Consider the following 16,090-nt stretch of genomic DNA (forward strand, 5'->3'; position numbering starts at 1 on the left):
ATGGCCACAGCAAAGTATGCATAGACAAATTCATGATTTGGGGATGGGGCCCTGTCTTTCGCTCTGTTTTACCTAGTATTTCTACTTGCCTCTATCTAACCACTGGAAGAAATTACCCTGAAGAGTGTCTAGTAGCAGGGTCAAGTGACTACAGTGAGGTCGGGTCTCTAAAACTCCTGGCTGGAGGAGGAAAGTGACACTTAAGAGGTAGGGAGAAATCAGAGAATGGAGCAATTAGATAATCCAGAACCCATAAAGGAACTTTGAGGATTGAATGCCTGGAGAAGTAAAGATGGAGAGGGATCAAGGATGAAAGCTGACGTAGAGTGTGGCAGGCAAAAGAATGTGGATGGGAGCTCAGGCATAGGGGCCCTGAGCTATACCCTGGAATGCTACTTTCTGGAAGGCTTCTGTGATTCCATGAGCTATTGTGTCCAGCTTTAAATCTCCCTAGCTTTAAAGCTCCCTGTCCAGCTTTAATGCTCTCCAGCATTAAATCTGACTTTTAATGGCACAACTAGTGATGTGCTTTATGATCTGCTGGGCGTATATTCACCCTGACAAAACCTTAAGGTCTTTCCTTCTGTACCTAAGCAAAGATCACAGGGAGATAAGAAAACTGGCATTTACTCAGCACCTGCTAGGAGGTAGTGTGCACCAGCTTAAGCATATTTATACATTCTTTAATTGTACACATTTGACAGATGAAGAAACTGAGCTCATATTGCTGAACTTGCAAACAACAGAGGGAGGCAGGATGCAGTCTGCCCCCTCCCCCCTCCCCCACATGCTTTGTCTTTCACAGCACCATTGGACTGCTTTCCAGTGGTGTGAAAAACTGAGTCCTGCAGGCAGATCCTCTGTTTTTGCTCTGGAAACAGGAAGAAACCCAGGGGCCTCAGCTAACTCCTGATTTCTGTGAAGTGGATGCTCCAGCTTGTGCTTTACTCAAGGCTTGATTTCTTCCTTTGCCTGGTCTCAGGGTTTTGATCTTTTTAGTAGGAATGCTAGAGGCAGGGCCAAGGAGAACTCTGGTGTGGATTTCACTCTTCATTGGAAGCTCTGGAGAAATGCTGCAGATAGAAATTATTTGTTTGAGTTAGTTTCACGGAGTAACTTCTGACTTCACAGAAGCTTATAATCTCGTATTTTGAAGGAATGTAAGAAACCACTCGTACTATCCATTTGTCTCATTACAGATCAAAGTGACTTAGGAAGCACACACTGGAGGTTGTGGGAGTTAGAGGCCTGTTGCTATATATTGTAGAAGATGTCCTGTGATTATTTTTTAAGCATCTGTGTCATTTTAATAAAGGAAGGGGAAAAGGCTAAGTATCTAGAGTGCCTTCCCTTTGGGCAGTGGAGCCTTAGGAGGTAGATATTTAGCAAGAAATCTCCTAAGCTAGAGACGAATTCCCTCCAACTTTGGTTAAATTTCTGACCCTTCTGTCAAAACCTCCAAAGTGCATTGTCATTGGGAACATTCATTCCTCCCTGTGAGAGCTGGGGATGCACTCCATATAGTTGTGTTGTGAGCACAAAAGACCTGTGCAAAAGGTGTCCAGCATCATGTAGAACCCTCCTGAACTTCTCATTCGAAAATATACTTTCTCTCTGTGACCTCTTCTCAGCTTCTGTTATTATTTGACTGCAGGCCCTGTCTCCTTTGCAACCTCTCAGACAAGTGAAAACTGCACCGTTGTCTTTGAATGCCAGGAAACAAAATGAAAAGTAATGAGAAGTCTCTGCCAGAGAGGTTTGTGTTGCTGCTTTCTTCTGTTTATGCATTTATCAGCTTTTATTATCTTGATTTAAAGCCTTAGGTCACAATTAGGAGGTAAAACATAAAGGCCTAGATTTCAATGGTGCTAGTCACACCCTCTCTATTTCATTCTTTTCTGTTTTGCCAAAAATGAAATCCCTTTGATTTCATTTCCTCATTCCTTATAATGGTGGATAGATCTGCCAGTGCAAAGAAAGTGTCATTGGCTCTTTTGTTTTCAGCTGATACTACACTTTCTGCATTAACTCCGACCCACCAGCCTTACGTTTGTGTCATTGCATGCCTGGTTTGCACACACTCAATTAGATGTACAATGTGCACCCCATAGTTTATTGAATTGATTATGACAAGAATTATGATAAATTGCATTTAGTAGCTTTCATTTATCATCCAGAAATTTTCATTTTCCAACATCAATCAGGAAGTTAAGAGTAGCTATTAAGCTGACCTAATGTGAGTCTTTATTCTTTTGCATCACTTCACATTCATTATGGCTCACAGTACAGAATGATGACACCCATTCATTCAAACAAGTTTCACTGAGTGTCTCCTGAGTGTCAGATACCACTTGAGGCATGGGGGACGTCAGTGAGATAACAGGCAAAATCCTTATCCTCAAGTGGCTAACAAGCAAGGAGGAGAAAGGATGACAGACCAATAAATAGTCTATTGGTAATATATCCACGGGAATAACACAAGGTGGTGAAAAGGGTTCACAAGGAGAGGGAAGGGGACTGAGGTCAAAGTAGTGAGGGAAGGCCTCCCTAAAAAGGTGACCTAGAGCAAAGACCTGAGTGAAGCAGAGCAAGCTACTCAGCTACTGGGCAGACTTCCCAACATCAAGGATGCCAGGATGGAGCAGGGGTGGCCTGTGTGAGGAACAGAAGGGACACAAAATCTGCAACACAAGGAGCACTGGAAAAGTGGCTGAGCATAGGTAGCTGATGGACAGATTCACATAAGGCATTATGGGCCACAAAAAGCTGCTTAAATTTCATTATGATAAAGTTGGGGTGCCACTGGAGGGTTTTGAGCAAAGAGACATAATCTGACCTTTGTTTTCATAGAGTCACTCCAACTGTGATGAGGAGAATGGAGTGCAGGGGTAAGAGCAGAAGCCAGGAAACCAGGGAGGAGTTACACAATAACCTCACGGAGGGTAATGGGAGCTGGACCAGGATGGGGTGGGGGAGAGGAGGCACAAAAGACTCGGTTCAAGCTGTGCTCCAAAGGTGAAGCCAATAAGGCTGTGCTGAAAATGGGGCGACAGGAGAGCTCCAAGGACTGGGAGATGCATAGCTGCATGAATAAAGCTGGTGTTTATTGAAAGAGAGAAACCTGAAGGAAGAGAAGGTCAGCAAGAGGGAAGAAGAAATTGAGGGTTCTCCTTTGGACATATTAACATAGAGAAGGTTGTTGGACATGTGGGTGGAGCTGAAGTTCAGAGCTGAGATTAGGTTGAAATGTGAGCCAAGCCTCTTTTGGCATCTATAGATCTTGCTAACCTTAAGTCTGAGTCTATTTATATCTGAAGTTTTGTCTCTTTTTTCTCTCTCCTCATTCCCACATCTTTTTTTATCCCCCTCTGGAATATACCTTCTGAACTCTCCTGCCCCAATCCCACAAACCAGATATTCTTAGAGCACTATGTGGGAACTAGAAAACTCTTTTGGAAAAAAACAAATTTTTCCTCTCTGAAGTGTGTCTTGATCATTCTTCACATGCTTCATATGCAGCATGACTGAAAAACTTTACATTTTGAGTAATGAGAGATTCTATTTGAGAATAATTGCCTATAGAATAAAGGCTGAACTTATCAGGCTGCCATTTAAGTTTCTGGATAATCTGACTCCATCCCACCTCCTCAAAGCTCCATATGTTCAATGGCAGAGGGCATCTGTACAAATCCAAGAGTTGGTTTGACCTCTCAAAGGGAGGAGGCTGTTTCTTCTGGGCACCCAGGGAGGGCAGGTAGGGGCAACATCAAAGGAAGAAACACACAGACAGAAGCTCAGTCCTAGGGGGAAAGGCCCTTGACTTGGAGAACACAGGGAGCCTAGTCCCGGAAAAGGTGATTTCTTGTGCAAGGAAGAGCAACTTCACCAATGCTCAGGCTTGGGATCCAGCTTCCATATTCTTTGGTGACCCTAAGTATCTTATTCCTGAAAAAAGGAGTAGCTTAAATTGCAGAAGTATTTGTACCACTTGAAATGGGGCTCCCCACCCCACAAATCACTAATTAATACACTGCCATTCTCCTTACACATTAGTCTTGTTTGCTGCATAAAGCTGTGGTCGAGTGTAGTCTCTAGAGCCTGTCTCCTTGATCTTGGAACCTACCCATACTAGGTCTGTGATGTGGAAGAAATGACTTCACTTTTTGTAACTCAGTTTCTGCACCTGTAAAACCTGCTTCAGAAGGTCATGGTGACGATTAAATGTCTTGATATGAATAATGTGCTTAGAACAATGCTGAGCATGGAGCAAATGTGGACAAGTGAGAGCTGTTGTCATCATCAGCCCACCAGTCCTGAGATCATTATAACAGATCTCTGGGGGAGGGACAAAATGCAATCTAAGGAACTGAGAGGCTGCAGGGGAAACTTAGACTTAGAAATCTACTCATTTCTCATTTCAGTCACCATGTGGTGTTCTGGGAGGTTCGGCCAGTGAAATGCCACCTCTCTATAACCCTCTCCTAGCATGACTCATCTGTGCAGATCCACTCTTTCCTGAAAAACACTCCTTCATTGGTGTATTAGTTATCAAATTACTAATGACACAAAGTAGTCCAAAATCTGTAGTATAAAACAATAAGCATTTAATATCTCATGGGGTTCAGAATCTGGGAACACTTAACTGGGAGGTTCTGGCTCAGGGACTCTCCTGAGGGTGTAGTCAAGATGGTGATCAGTCATCTGAAGGGTTGACTAGGGGACTCACCTCCAAAATGGTTCTCTCAGGTCGCTGTTGGCGAAAATCCTCAGTTCTCAACCCACAGACTTCTCCATCCGGTTGCCTGATAACAAAGCAGCTGGCTTCCCCTAGACTGGGTGATTCAGGAGAGCAAGGGTGAAGCCATCATAACTCTTATGATTTGTATCAGACGTCACCTGCTGTCACATCTGTCATGTTCCATTTGTTGGGTGTAAGTCTCTAAGTCCCATTCATATGCAAGGAGGGAGAAATTAAGCTCTACCTTTTGAGGGGAAATTGACAAAGAATTGTAGACATTGTAAAATGGCTACAAATGATGACTGAGACTCAGAGCCAGTAAATTATAGTATTTGAACTGTACAAACTCTGCCTCTGTCATCTTTAAATCTCATTGGTTTATGGAACTTTGGCCCAAGTACCAGAATATTCACTAAAAACTTTGAGAACCCCAAAGCAGTGTTTTGTGGTTGGCCCATATCAGGCCCTATTAAGAACCCTAACCGCATAACAGTCCCTGAAAGCACACATGAAAACAACAGTACCTATTGGTAGGGAGAGCAACTGTGTCCCTGTGAGTCCCTGGTTACCTGATAACTTGTTTAGTCAACAATATGCTTAAGCCCACCTCTTGTACCTCTTAATATTAAAGCTTTTTTTTTTTCTTTTTGGCCATGAGACTAAACTCTATTAAGTTTTGGGATCAATGGAGAGTTGCCCTCAGGATTCTAAATTCCTTCATATCCACCTGATCCCAAAAGCATGATATGATAAGTAAATTATAAGAAGATGATGGAACACACTTGTCACAGCACCACCCACAGAAGTTGTAGAAGGATCTTTACTAACACGAAAAGAAGTTTATATTATAACATTAGAAGTAAAACAAGCAAGCTATAAATAATATATAAGCCAGACCCTTATTAATCTCAAATTTTACTGTGGATTTATATCTGTGTACAGATCAATAGATATACATTTAGAAGCATATACATCAAAATATTAACATTGGTGACCAATGGTTATTTCTGATGGATAGGAGTAGAGGGACTTAAGTTTTTCTTTTTGCTTACTCTTTTCTTTTATAATTTCTCAGTGACACATACATATTATCATTTTACAAAATAGTTAAGGACTTTTTTAAGGAAAAAAGTCTGGGGATAACAGAAATAACATACACTGGAAAATATTATTACTTAAGTTATGGTGTTAGGGTCAAATGACAGAACTAAAACAATTCATAATGAGTTTGGTGTTCTTTATTCAAGGGAAGATAATTCATGTAATGTCTGACAGGAAATGGAGTGTTCTCCCCAAAGGATTTAGGGTGAGAGTAAGTTGTACACAGTTACAAGAGGTAATGAGGAAACAGTTGGCTAGGAGGTCCTATTTTCTAGGATAGAGTAAGCTAGCTAAAGCTAAGGTGGAGGATTTCACTGGTGTAGGTTAGGTTTCCTTGACAATGAGGCATTTCCTAAAGTGCTGTGGCTGACTTCGGTTTAGATTTGTAACCTGAACCAGCGGACTAGGATGGCCTCTATTTTGTTGGTACTGATATACAAATTAATATTATCATTAGAAACTTTAAAATCACTTAAAGACTAGATTCAAAACCTTGTTTGGACCCTGACGTGAGCTGAAAAACCAATGTGATATTGCTATTTATAACAATAATTATATATTTGGTTTTCCTCCCCATTTCTGGCCAGAGCTCCTAAAACCTTTGGAATTTCCTAAGTGATAGGAGCACTACAAATGTCTTTTGTTATGTTAATGAGATAGCTTTTGGGAAGCCCCTATAAAACCCAAGGATGGGATGGTTGCCAGTGAAGCCAACCATATGATTAGAGGATTGAAACTCTTGGTCCCAACTCCAAACTCTGAGGAAGGAAAGGGGGTTGCAGATTGAGTTCAATAACCAATGGCCAATGACTTAATCAATCATGCTTATGTGGTGAAGCCTCCATAAAAACCCATAAAGACAGGGTTCAGAGAGCTTCCAGGTTGGTGAACACCTAGAAATTTGGGGAGAATGGAGTACTCAGAGAGAGAATGGAAGCTTTTGTGACTTGTCGTATTCATCTCTTCCATCTGGCTGTTCCCAAGTTGTATCCTTTTTATAATAAACCATAATCTAGGGAGAAAACTGGCTTACTGAGTTCTGTGAACTGCTCTAGCAAATTAATTAAGGAGAGTCATTGGAACCTGCAATCTAAAGCCAGGTGGTCAGAAATACAGGTAACAACCTGGACTTGTAATTGACTTCTGAAGTGGAGGCCAGTCTTGTGGGAATCTGATACTATTATCTCTGGGTAGATAGTGTCAGAATTGAGTTGAACTGTAGACACCCAGCTGGTGTTCCAGAATTGCTTAGTGGTGTGGGAAAATCCCCATCAGAATTGATGTCAGAATTGTTTAATAGTAAAAAGACATTTTTGAGGCAATCTGGGAAATTTGATTATGGACTGGATATTAGATTGGGTTTGGCAAACTATGGCCAGATGCTTATTTTCATGAATAAAGTTTAGTAGAACACAGCCACGTGCCTTCATGTACATATCGTGTAAGGCTACTTCCTTTCCATAGCAGTAGAGGTTGAGTAATTATGATAAAGGACATAGTGCTCACAAAGTCAAAGAGGTTACCTTCTGGTCCTTTGCAGAAAAAAAAAAAATTGTTTGTCCATTGATGCTATTTGAAAAACATCCATAACTTTTGGAAATACAAACGGAGTAATCCCTATATATCCTTTACTATGCATGCCTGCAATTTGCTTTAAAATACTTAAGCAAAGAAAGAAAAAGGGCAAAACAGGTTTGGTGAAACAAATCTTAATGATTGTTGAAGCTAAGTGAAGATATGGGGAATCATTGCATTATTCTCTCTACATTGGTTTGAATTTTTTTGTACAAAAGGTACAGAACTGTTGAGTCAGTTAACATGTCTGAAAGACTGTTTGCCAAAATGACTGCCATGACTTTCCCCCTTGTCCCTCAGCTGGAGGATAGATAAACAATTCAGTGTATCCGTGCAATGGGATCATAATCAGCCAAGGAAGGGAAGAACTAGCGATACACTCAACAGCATGGATGAAACTTCAGTGCATATTGTGAAGTGAGAGAAGCCTAGATTCAAAAAACTACATATTGTATAATTCCATTTATATGGCTTTCTGGAAAAGGCAAACTAGAGGCATAGAGAAATGATCAGTGGCTGTCAGGGCTTAAGTGTTGGGGGAGGGGTTGACTGCAAAGGGGACATTTTTGAGGGTGTATGGAGACTTTGCAGTGTCCTCACCATGGTGTGGCATGATTTTACACCTACTCTCAGGTGGCTCTAGTTATTGTCAGTACAATCATCAGTGATCTGGTCAGTTGTACATTAAAAAGAACATCAAGTTTCTCCGAGCTTGACACTGTAACCCTCAGTCTCTAATGAGGTGCTGTCCTGAGAAGTTTCTAGCCCTCTACTATATTCCTTTTGTTGTGGACTCCCTTCCTCATGAAAACTGTCCATACAAGACTTTCCTCTGATTGCCCCCTCTCATCCGAATGCTTACTTCCCTTTGCATTTGCCTGATAACCTTTGTCCCGGGAATAGAGAGCTTCGTATGCAGAACCTTAGGTTGTCTCTGGACCTTAGGTGTCTCTGGACCAAGCCACTGAGGGATTTGGGTCTGGTTCTCAAGGAAAAGGTGATTGAAATAAGCTGAACAAGTCAAGTAAAGGAGCTGTACCGGAAGGTGATGCCAGAAAACTAAAGATCTGTCCTGCTTTATAATCTAAACATTTACCCTTGGAGTGCAAGAGAAACCACTTCTACAGAAGAAGGATTTCTGACAAGTGAACAGGAAGGATGATGTGGATGGTGACTGAAGTGAGGCTTCCAGGGGCCCTTCTGGGTACAGCAGCCATGACAAATAGAACCACTGGGGTGTCTGTGGAGCACAGAGCGGGTCACAAGAGCACAAAAGGGTGAGTCTGTTGTCATAGCAGAATGTAAGCTGCTCTAAGGATCTTGCTGTAAGGAAAAATGAAATAGCTGAGAGGCATTCAGGAAAAGATGATGGAAATTGCTTCTTAATTGTATCCTGCGCTACAGAACTAGGAAATGTGGTCTCATGACCAGCATTTTCAGAGATGTGTGTGATGTGATAGACACTCCTCAGCACCATCCCACACAGTTTCACAGTGATCCTCCAAGATTAGGATCATTCTTGCCCTTGCTATCTAAGCGGGGGAGGTGAGGCTCCTTACTACCATAGACAACCTCAAATGCCAGCTCCACAGGGACAAACCCTTAACACCTTTTCTGAGAGAAGATGTGTGCTCCACCTGCACCTGCTCAGAATCCCACCTGCCTTTGGCCCTCAGTGGCCCACAATACAAACCTCTCTTATCTAACTTTTCATTCGCTATGCTGTCTTCTTCCATAATTCTTCCTAATTATGACCTTCATTTGACCCATCATTTTCTGAATCCTTCATTTCATTCCAATAAATTTTCCTTCGTCTTCATCTTCTTCAAAGAATATTCTCTCCATGTCCATGCCTGGGCACATCCTCCCATCTCTACATTGTTACTTCCTCTTCCTCCATAGGCTTAACTTCCTCCACCTTTGAGGTCTTGTCATATAACCCTATCTCTGTGCTGCAGATTCCTTGCCACTCTCTCTCATTTACTGAGAACTTAGGCCCCTGAATCTTCCAGCCCAAGGCCTATTATTACTGGAAAACTTCAGCATTCATTTGTTCTCTGAACTCTGTGTTGTCTCCACTACCATTCCTCAGTAGCCACCATTCCTGTGACCATACCATACATTGGGGATGACAACCATGTGGCACTATTGCCAAAATTCCTACAGCTTGAGACCTTTAAGATGTCATATCATTCTGTCCCCTGAGTGAGGTAGGGCCCTAGAACTCTTCCCAACATAAGTGCAACTGCGGGGTATCTTATCTATATTCCTATACTAGATGATTACCCAGAACTGCACAATGCCTGAGATCTTAAATTCCAGGAAACAGTTCTGGCTCTTGTTACCACGTAGTCTTCCAATTCACTGAGAACATCATTACTTCATCTACCACTTTCTTGGCCACTTGCCACCTAGTAGCCTTGTTCTTCTGTTGCAACTATCCCAATATGCCAAACCCAGGATCAAGAAAACCGTCCTTCATCTATGTTTCTGTCTTTGCTCAGCAGATCACAGCTGGGAGTCATTTCACAATCATATTAAAACAAAAGCATATCCTCCATAAAGGAGCAAGGGGTTCTTTAGTGCCATTTGGAAATCTTATGGGCCACCTTTTCTGCCTGGCATATTCTAAATGCCCTTCTAGTAGTTGGAAAATTTAAAAATCTGGATCCTCCCTTTCCTGGCCTTCTTTACAACTAAAGCACAGACCTATGGTCTAGATGCCCTCATCCATGTGAGATCTTAATTTGAAAGTCAACAGTAGGCTCCTGTGAAGTATCAGTTCGACTCTTGAGGACAGCAGGAAAAACATCCAGATACTGAAGTTGGCAGTGGCTACAGACTGAGGGGAGAGAAGTTCCTTCCGCTGTGGGCCAAGGTAGACACATCAAGGGAATGGGAAAACATGTCCCATATTGCAGTGCAGTAAGTTCTTTAATTGTCCATAATTTGCTTTTACAACCTCCATTCTTATGTACTTGGCTCATAGTAGGTGCTTTTTTTAAAAAAAAATTATTTAGGGATCCCTAGGTGGTGCAGCAGTTTAGCGCCTGCCTTTGGCCCAGGGCACGATCCTGGAGACCTGGGATCGAATCCCACGTCGGGCCCCTGGTGCATGGAGCCTGCTTCTCCCTCTGCCTATGTCTCTGCCTTTCTCTCTCTCTCTCTCTCTCTCTCTCTCTGTGTGACTATCATAAATAAATAAAAATTTTTAAAAAATTAAAAAAATAAATAAATAAAATTATTTATTTATTTATTCATGAGAGAGAGAGAGAGAGAGAGAGAGAGAGGCAGAGAGACATAGAGGGAGAAGCAGGCTCCATGCAGGGAGCCTGATGTGGGACTCGATCCCAGGACTCCAGGATCATGCCCTGAGCCAAAAGCAGATGCTCAACTTCTGAGCCACCCAAGCATCCCATCATAGTAGGTGCTTAATAAACTTTTAGTATTGATGATTTGCCCAAGGTCATCCAAGGTAGAGGAACCAATGTCAGATTCATTCTTTCAATTCTCAAGCCACTAGTCTTTCCCAGACATAAATGGCAGAGCTGTTTTCTGTATCCGACTCCCACCATTAGGCTTGGGATAAATAATGATGGGTGTTCACAAGGAAGTACTCACATTCTTTGGCCTTTCTGCTTCTGGCTCTGCAGCAGACATTAGGTAGGATAGTTGCAGAGGGCATAGTGCATTCTATATTTGCTAAGGGGGATGATTCACTGTACCTTCAAAAGCAATAGCTAAACCTGTGTCTTGTTAAACACTACCTTGAGGAAAAGTGTGAATAGCACTGTGGGAAGTTTGGTGAGAAATGACCAGTGGTTTGGAGGCCTCCCCAGTGACAGAGAAATTTGCAGGGAAAACATTTAGGATGAAAGGAAAATAGTTTTCTTCCATGTTTTTTTTTTTTTTTAAGATTTTATGTATGTATGTATGTATTTATTTATTTATTTATTTATTTGAGAGTGAGAGATAGCACAAGCAGGGGGAGCGGCAGAGGGAGAAGCAGGCTCTCTGCTGAGCAGGGAGCCCAATGTGGGGTTTGATTCCAGGACCCTGGGGTCATGACCTGAGCCACCTAGGTGCCATGTCTTCCATCTTTAAATGGAAAAAAAATAACAGCTTGAAATAAGGCATCTACTCTAATCATTTCAAAAGTATTTTTACAGTAGTGTTCCTCTAGATTCTCTGCATATATTGCCCTGTGAAACATGTGGCAGAGACAGTGCTGCTGGTTGGCCCATCCATTTCCTTTTTCTCCTGGTACAAAACTACTGTACTTCCTAGGCAGTGTTTTTCTTTTCCATGGGAGGCCTACATGCTGCTGCTGGTACCACTACCCTATCTCTGGTGATCTCTGAGAAGCTCTAGGGAATTTGTGAGCACTCAACACCAACACGGATGGGTGGTGGAGAACAGCTTTTGCCATTATTGCAGTTGAAGGTATGGGGCCAGATATGCTCCTGCGGTGTTGAGGAAAGAAGATATCAACCTCACCAACACTTCAGGAGAGCTCAGTTAGGATGGAGTGGAACATAAGATCACCATTCTGCAGGTTCCATACCAGTACAAGATCCAAGACTGGTTCTTAAACAGATAGTAGGTGACTGATAGAAAGTACAGTCAGGTCAGGCCAATGGTTTGCACAAGCTCTTTGAAGACCTGGGTTGACTGAAGATTTGGGCCGATGAGGGCTATACCACTGCCCATATTGTATCCTCATATTGCAGTTAAGTTTCTTAATTGTCCATATTTTACCTTTACAACCACAGACTTTGTGTCAAAGGCCAGCACACAAAGATCACAGACTGCTGTGGCTGCACCATAGGTATGCCCAAGAAGAAATAAAACTGTAGGACTTTTTTTTTTTTTTTTTAGGACTTTTCTGTTAATATAGTGTTTATACACCTACAAAAGAAATGGGATCCTGTGACTTCTAGCCAGTGGAATGCAGATGAAAATGATGTAACCATCTTCTCTGCCTCCAAAAACCTATGAGATCCTCCCATTTCCTTCTGTTCCGTGGCTGGAAGTGAAGATTTTGGAATCTGGATCCACACAAGGGCCAGAATGGCTCACCACTTGGAGAAGAGGCTCCTGAGGAATCACTCTGGATACCTGACTGACTGAACTCTTTGTTAGGCTGTGATGTGCATGAGATATAACCCTTTCATTTGTGACAATGAATCATATCTTAATATGATGGACACATTATGGATTGTATTGGTGACTGGGATTAATCATCCTAACATAGATCATGACCAAGATTCTTATCTACTGCTTAAAAAGACAGTGGATGGTACCTTTTAAAATAAAGCTTACATAAGGACAATTCAGTTTGGAAAATATTAAGCATTTACATGGTAAGTTCCTTTTTTCATTGGGAAACTCCTATCTGCCTTCTGCATGAAATATTCTCCTGCTGGCCCACCTCTCACTCACCTTTCAAATCTCAGCTTACCTCCTATGCCCATAGGGAAGTTTTTTCCAAAAGCAGGCTCCCTCACAATTTTCTCTCATCACACCCTGTTGGTTTCCTTACACAGCACTAATTAAAATTTCTTTCCTTTTTAAAATATTTATTTATTTTAGAGAGATAGAGGACACAAGCAGGGGAGGGACTGTGGGAGGAGAGAATCTCAAGCAGACTCTGCACTGAGTGTGGAGCCTGACATGGGGTTCGATCTCACAACCCTGTAATCATGACTTCAGCTGAAATCAACAGTTGGCTATTTAACTGACTGAGCCACCTAGGCAACCCTACAATTTATAATAATCTGTTTTTCTCTCTGTGTGTTTATTCTTCGAGACAGTAAGCTCTGTGAGACTAGGGCTCATCACTGCAGAGTCCCTACTAACAGAATGCAACACCTGGTGGGAGATAGTTGTATGAATGAATAAATGAGTGAATGAATACATACATACAAGCCATGCCTTGGTCACTAGGTCTGCAGAAAGCAAAGATGAATACAGTGAATAATTAATAATGAGGCTTGGTCTGGTATATAGATAAGATAAAATGCAACATGGTACTTTTCAAAAATAACAGAGTAAGAAGCCAACCTGAAGAAGTTCCCAATGGCCAACACTGGAACAATTTGAGCAACCAAATAAATAATACAGTACTGAATTGTAACCCAAAGTATAAAATCAATATACATGAGTCCATACTGACCCAAATAAATGCTTGAATAAGTAGATAATGGGAAGAAGAGACAAACCTCATATACAGAAGAATTCCAAATAGCTCACGTAGGTACTTCCCCTCAAGGAGACAGTATATAATCGCCACCACTTGAGTGTGGGTGTGCTTAGGAATTGCTACCAAATAGCAGAGTATGGAAAGAGGGGAGAATGTATAGTGACAGTGGAGGAACTTGGCAAAAGATGGGATCCCTGGGTGGCGCAGCGGTTTGGCGCCTGCCTTTGGCCCGGGGCGCGATCCTGGAGACCCGGGATCGAGTCCCACGTCGGGCTCCCGGTGCATGGAGCCTGCTTCTCCCTCTGCCTATGTCTCTGCCTCTCTCTCTCTCTGTGACTATCAAAAATAAATAAAAATTAAAAAAAAAAAAGCTTTCTTTAAAAAAAAAAAAAAAAAAAAAAAAAAGTTACTTCAGCTAGGTAGGTGATCGAGGGTAACACTATTGTGACAAAAACATGTACCGTTTATGTGATAAAGGCACTTGATCTCAGCAGTCTTCCTCAAAAGACCTGTAATCCCAGTCCAACCATGAGGAAAACAGTAGAAAAGCCAGTCTGAGGGGCATTCTACTCCAATGTCATCAGAAAGAAGGAAAATCTTAGGAACTATCACAGTCAAGAGGGGTCTGTATTAGCCAGAATTCTCCACAAAAACCAAACCAAGATACTATGGTCTAAATATTTGTATCTGGGTGCCTGAGTGGCTCACTCAATTAAGTGTCTGCCTTCAGCTCAGGTCATGATCTCAGTCAGGGTCCTGAGATTGAGTCCTACGTCAGGCTCCCTGCTCAGCAGGGAATCTGCTTCTCCCTCTACCCCTCCCCCTCTGCTCATACTCTCTCTCTCTCTAAAATAAAGTAAAATAAAATATTTAATAAATAAATAAATTTTTGTATCCTCCCCAAATTCTCATATTGAAATGCTAACCCCCAAAGATGATGGTATTATCTTTGGGATGGTATTATCTTTGGGAGGTGCTTAGGTCATAAGGATTGAGGCTGCATGAATGAGATTAGTGTTCTTCAAAAAAAAGATTCTGCAAAGATCTCTTGCTCCCTCCACCATGTAAGCACACAGCAAAAAGTACCTGGCTGTGACCCAGAAAGGCCCTTGCCAGAACATGATCACATGACCATGCTGATGTATTGATCTCAGACTTCCCAGCATCCAGAACTGTAAAAAATAAATTTCTGTTGTTTAGAAGACACCCAGTCCACTCTGAGGTATTTTATTACAGTCTATAGATTTAGTCTGAAGAAACTAAGCCTACACACACACATACACACACACACACAATGTGTGTGTGTATATATATGTGTATGTGTGTATATATATGTGTGTGTGTATATATATGTACACACACATATATAAATATATATGAATTAATTATAAAGAATTGGTTCTTGCGATTATGAAGGCTGGCAAGTCCAAGATCTGCAGAGCCAATATATGTCCCAGTTCAAGGCTGGCATGACAGGCTGCTATAGAACCAGGAAGAACTGATGTTCCAACTCAAATGTCATCAGACAGAAGAAATTCTGTGTTACTTGGGGGAGGGTCACCTTTTTGGTATAGCAAAGCCTTCAACTGATTGACTGAGACCCACCACATTGTAAGGGCAATTTGCTTTACTCAGTCTACTGACTTAAATGTTATTCTCCTCTAAAAACACCCTTACAGAAACACCCAGTTGGTTTTCTCTGGGGTTTCAGCACCAAAAACAAGCAGAAAAGGAAAAAATAAAACCATCCAAACAAAAACACCCAGAATAATGTTTGACCATTAAATTAACCATCACAGAATCTAGGGAAACATGATGACTAAATGTAATGTGGTTTCCTAACTAGGATCCTGGAACAGAAAAGAACATCAGGTAAAAAAGTAAGGAAATCTGAGTAAAGTACAGACTTTATACTTAATATCAATATTGGTTTATTGATTGTGACCAATGCATTACACTAATGTAAATTGCTAGTAATAAAGGAAACTGCATGAGGGCATTTGGGAACTCTCCACTAATTTTGCAATTTTCCTGGAAATAAAAAAACTATTCTAAAATAAAATAAAATACGTTAAAAATGATAGGGTAGTTTGTGTGTAGGAAACACATCTGCTGAGGAATGGTGTCAAGAAAGGCTTCCTGGTCAAGGTGGCTTTTAGAATATATATTTCAAATGCAGGTGGGCACTAGAATGTGGAACCCTTGAATGTCAGACTGGAAAGTTTTTATCCATGAATGTCTTAGTTGGAGCTCTAGATATTAAAAATTAGATCAGAGAAAAAGTGTTGGAGGAAGGGAAACCAAGCAGATTATTGCTGGGTCCAGGGGAAGGTAAAGAGGGATCCAATAGGGTGTCAACTGGGGGCACAGAAAGGAGCCAGTGGGTTTGAGAGACACCAAGGAGTGAATTGATGGGATTTAGAAGTAGAACAGATATAATGAAAGATCCGAAGGATTTTAAAGGATTTTTCAGG

At 41.6% G+C, this 16,090-nt stretch overlaps 1 pseudogene; it reads left to right on the top strand.

The window, feature by feature from the left end:
- Positions 1 to 12,262, top strand: part of LOC121501681 — a 56,632-nt pseudogene extending 44,370 nt beyond the window's left edge.
- Positions 12,263 to 16,090: the final 3,828 nt, after the last annotated feature.

Source organism: Vulpes lagopus, chromosome 11 (assembly GCF_018345385.1).
Source record: "Vulpes lagopus strain Blue_001 chromosome 11, ASM1834538v1, whole genome shotgun sequence".
NCBI classification, from domain to species: domain Eukaryota; kingdom Metazoa; phylum Chordata; class Mammalia; order Carnivora; family Canidae; genus Vulpes; species Vulpes lagopus.